The sequence below is a fragment of the Protobothrops mucrosquamatus genome, unplaced genomic scaffold (assembly GCF_001527695.2).
Source record: "Protobothrops mucrosquamatus isolate PMUCROS unplaced genomic scaffold, P.Mucros_1.0 scaffold183, whole genome shotgun sequence".
Lineage (NCBI taxonomy): Eukaryota > Metazoa > Chordata > Lepidosauria > Squamata > Viperidae > Protobothrops > Protobothrops mucrosquamatus.
In genome coordinates this window covers 18,864-22,771 of record NW_015386542.1, presented here as the reverse complement: position 1 = coordinate 22,771, position 3,908 = coordinate 18,864, and the positions used below count along the sequence as shown (strand labels likewise).

The 3,908-nt window shown below is 40.7% G+C and overlaps 1 protein-coding gene across 1 annotated transcript in view; it reads left to right on the top strand.

Annotated features, from left to right (window-relative positions):
• The window catches only part of LOC107285510 (coagulation factor X-like), a 17,028-nt gene that overhangs the window by 6,459 nt on the left and 6,661 nt on the right, over positions 1-3,908 (top strand). The window lies entirely within an intron of this gene.

Below are 3,908 nucleotides of genomic sequence, written 5' to 3'. Positions count from 1 at the left end.
AGATGTGTCAGGAAAAACTATCATGTAGTTGGGATCAGAGAACCAAAATAATAGCCTGGTCCCCGATTTGTCAAAGGATTTGCTTCAAATTTAAGATGCATCAGGTATTATCAAGGAAGATGACTAATTTCAGAGGTCTCACCTTGACTTTTGAATGTCTACTATTTGAGTATCATTCTGGCAGAGCAAATGTTTTGGTCACTGTTGGTGAAGAACGTCTGTCCCCTTCCTCCATTTTAAAACCAGTAACATTTAGGTTAATACATTCTTATTGGCATTTGGGTGTATTTAGAGTTAGGTTTCTGGTGAATGTTACTTTATGCTTTGCTTTACAGTGTGAAATAAGGATATTGGTAGAATTATCCTGTGGTGCAATTTTTGTTTATGTGTTGTGCTGTAGAGAAGCATCAAAGCTATTACTAAATGGGCCAATCTTATTATTTTGAATAATAATATTTTTTTTTCTTTCAAATGCCTTATCACTCAGAATTTGGACTCAGATTTAATTCAGTTACCATAACAACTGCTTCCTAATTTCTCCTTTCCATTTCCAAATGTAAATTATAATATCTGTTTTCATTCCAACATAAATTTCAAAAATCTTTTTATAAATAGCTTAAAAATATATATAACTCCATTCTTCCCAAAAATTGCTTGAAGTAGCTGATTAGATGGAGTGGCTGGGTGTGGGCCCCTCTGTATCCAAAAGTCATCTCTGGCCCTGGATAGGATTGCACTATCACACACGGACCCAGTGGATAACTTAGGGGTCCTCTTGGACCCATAGCTCCTGCTCAAAGAGCAAATGGCAGCCATGGCAAGAACAGCCTTCACCCAACTCTGCCTTGTGCACCAGTTATGCCCCTTCCAGGACAGGGTGACCCTCCATACCCTGGTCATCTCCCAATTGGACTATTGCAATATACTCTAAATGGGCTATCTTTGAAAAGTATCCAGAGGCTTCAACTGGTGCAGAATGCAACTGTGCAAGTCATACTGGGTGAGCAAAGAAAGGCACATATAACACATTTGCTCCACAAACTGCACTGGGTGCCAGATTGCTTCCAGGTCCAAGTCAAGGGGTTGGTCATTATCTGTAAAGCACTACATGTCATAGGGCCAGGCTACCTACAGAACTGGCTTTGCCCCCTCATATCATCCTGTCCCCCTCATTCAGGCAACAAAGATATGCTGCAAACCCCAACAGTCAAATAATTTTGAGTTTACAGGGTCTAAAAAGAGGGCCTTTTCTGCCCTTGCCCCTGCACTGCCCTCAGAGTTGAGGAAAGCCCCAAATCTTTTGACCTTCTGCAAAGAGGTCAAAACTTGCCTGTGCGGCTTTGTGTGGGAGACAGGCCCACACAACTGTGGGGCCAGCCAACCTCATGAGAAGCCTCCGCCTATATTAACAACTATTAACCCCCCCCCTTGGAATTGTTCACCTTTTGAAATTTTATAATGTTATTTTTATAATTTTAAAACTTTTTAATACTAAATTCTGATTTTAATACTAATTTTATTGATTATATTGTACAGCACCCAGAGGGAGATGAGCAGTTAAGAAATACAAAATATAAACAAACAAACAAACAAGTTGTGGTTGGAGAGAGGGTTTCATAATTTAGAATAGAATTGGGGGAGGCAAAGAATTCTCTCCTCTTCTGGCTGTCTGAAGCTCCAGTGCCACCCAGGGTAGAAATAAACTTAAGAGAAATCATGTTAACCTCTTTTGACTTTCTGTTGCATGAGTCAAGCAAATAGTAGGCTTCTCCTGTTGTTGAGTTAGAGAAGAAGGCAGTGGACATATCTTTCCTTTCAAAATGGGGAGGAAACCTCAGGCCTATTTTCACATGCTGGTCACCATAGCTTGGTAGATTTCTTGTCATGGTGGAGAAGATAGATACTAATACCATTTTTTCTTGATCATATGAACTACAATATAATTATTTAGATTAATATATATTATCTGACAAGTTCTGTGTAAGGATGATGCAAAACAGTAATCCAAGAAAATAAATAAAATGTTAAACCATATGAAACACCTACGCTTAGGTGCAAGATTAAAATAATAACTCATGGGAACATAAAGGCAGTGTGTGTGTGTGTGTGTGTGTGTGTGTGTGTGTGTGTGTGCGTGCATGTGTGTTTCCTGCACCCATATGTTGGATTTGATTTGCTGCACAGTTCTTTCTGCACCCAACTACATCAACTAGAAGGGCAGCCTCAAATGGATAACCTTATGTCTGGATGTGGACTCTTTTTCAAAGATACGCTCTTATAATAACATGCAGGATTTACAGTTGCTTCCCAGATAAAGTTGCTTCGTCTCAAGCAAGGGCTTCCTGAGCAGAGATGCTTACTCTAGCACAGGGGTCTCCAACCCCTGGTCTGTGGACCAGTACCGGGCCGCAGCATGCCAGCAACTGGTCGGCACAAAGAAGCAAAATCCTATCCACGGGATGCAGGCAGCATACAAAACCATGCATCCTCCGGTCTGTGGAAAAACCTCTCTCCATGGAACCAGTCCCTGGTACCCCAAAGGTTGGGGACCTCTGCTTTAGCACACTGCAAAAGAAAGATCCCCACTGTTCCCTTCCTCTCTGAGTGGAAACATTATTTTGTGCAGGGAGTTCTTTGGTGGAAGGCAGACAAACAAGGAGTGGTGTGCCAAGAAGGAGGAAAAGAGAGAGATAAGAATCTCTTCCAAACTAAAGGAAATTTGCAGGAAGGAGGAGTTGCTAGGTAACAAATTGGCACAGAGGAAAAATTATTCCAAGAAGTATCTATTCTCTAAAAGAATAGACAAATATTTGTTAAGAGCTGCATTGAGCTTAATTTTTTGTGCTGTGTGTTTAAGTCCAGTTATTGCCTCTGATATTTATGATCTCGTACAAGCTCAGTCTTAGTGTGTTTTCAAAGTTTTGACTCTAGACTCTAGAAAGAGTGCAGAGGAAAGCAACAAAGATGATCAGAGAACGGTTGCTGGAACTGGGTATGTCTAGTCTAATGAAGAGAAGGACGAGGGGTGACATGATAGCAGTGTTCCAATATCTCAGGAGTTGCCACAAAGAAGAGGGAGTCAAGCTATTCTCCAAAGTACTGGAAGGCAGGACAAGAAGCAATGGATAAAAAATAATCAAGGAGAGAAGCAACCTAGAAATAAGGAGAAATTTCCTGACAGTTAGAACAATTAATCAGTGGAACAACCTGCCTCCAGAAGTTGTGAATGCTCCAACACTGGAAGTTTTTAAGAAGAGACTGGACAACCATTTGTCTGAAATAGCTGCTATGTTAAGGCAGGTGGTGAAGCAGGGATCAAATGATGCTGTGAGAGAAGGTGTAAAATTCCATTTTTTTTCTCCTTAGGGAGTAAGTCATAACACTAAACAAAACAAAAATTGGCTATTTCGAGGAACTTGGGGAGCCAGTTTGGTCTAGTACTTAAAAGCACTAGGCTAGAAACCAGGATATGTGAGTTCTAGTCCTGTCTTAAGTATAATGCCAGCTGGGTGATAATGAGCCACTCACTGTCTCTTTTATCCTTAGGGAGACAGCAGTGGCAACCACTGCCAAAAAAACGTTGCCAAGAAAACTGCATGGACTGATTCAAAGACACACACACACACACATACACACATTACACACACACAGAGGCCCAAGTATAACTTGAAGGTCCCTCTATTAATTTAAAAGATGATAAATTGTGATTTGGGTTCCCACTAGTGATAGTCTATTATTATAGGATTATAATCTGTTGGAGAGAGTAAGTAGTAATGACTCAAGGACCTTCATCCCTGTCTTCAATGCAGAGAAATTTGAATGCTGGTACAAAAATGGATATTGTGAGCAATACTGCCAAGATACCGAACATTCACGTCATGTGACCTGCTCCTGTGCAGCAGGATATA